Source organism: Corvus brachyrhynchos, unplaced genomic scaffold (assembly GCF_000691975.1).
Source record: "Corvus brachyrhynchos isolate BGI_N302 unplaced genomic scaffold, ASM69197v1 scaffold3, whole genome shotgun sequence".
Taxonomy (NCBI): Eukaryota; Metazoa; Chordata; class Aves; order Passeriformes; family Corvidae; genus Corvus; species Corvus brachyrhynchos.
The window spans coordinates 10,985,078-10,985,983 of NW_008237619.1; positions in this window are offsets into that span (position 1 = coordinate 10,985,078).

The following is a 906-nucleotide window of genomic DNA, read 5'->3' on the forward strand; positions in this document are numbered from 1 at the left end:
TTTAAGGGGCCGTTCGGGCTCGCTGGTGCCCAGCTGGTGGGAAGCTGCTGGTGCCACCCCGGAGCCGCCCTGAGCTGGGCATAGGCTGGCCCAGGAACTCGGGAGACCGAGCGGGAAGGCAGTGGTGCATTTTGAGGAGGGAATAGGTTTCAGGTGCCACAGTCTTTATTCCTGACTGGATCTACTGTGTAGTAACGCAGGACAGACGACAGGATGTCATTGCAGGGACAATAATAAAAGAAAACCAGTTTGCATTTTAATATCGGGGAAAGGTTCTTCATCCAGAGGGTGGTTGGGCACTGGAACAGGATCCCCAGGGAAGTGGTCACTTGGAAGCACCAAGCCTCACAGAGTTCGAGAAATGTTTGGACAACGCTCTGAGGCACAGGGTGTGACTCTTGAGGCTGCCATGTGCACGGCCAGGAGTTGAACTTGACAGTCTTTGTGGGTCCCTTCTATTGCAGCACATTCTGTGATTATAATGGAGCTCAACTGAGTCCCCTTTGTTCAAGATGGTGTGCAAACCCCAGTGTTGTAGAGCTGATTAAAAAATCAACAACTTCGAGTTGCATTTTGTACTCTTAACTCATATGCAAAACGCATGCAGTGGCCTGGCAGATGCACCTGCTGGTGGGTCCACCCTTAATACCCATCTCCAGCGCCTCAGATTTGCCCCAGCCCCTCCAGCAGCTTATTTTGCACCTTGCTTTTGGAACATAAGCTTAAGATCAGCAATTGCCACTTAAATAGAAATGCCACTGTTTGTTTTCAGATACAGGGGTTACAAGTGTTTTGTTTAATCAAGGTAAAACTGTAATTTTCAATTCCCATGTTGAATTTATTCACGTCGGCAGAAGTCCTGCTTTGTGAGTTGTACCTTAGGTAAAGCGTTTGCTTTGTTGTAGT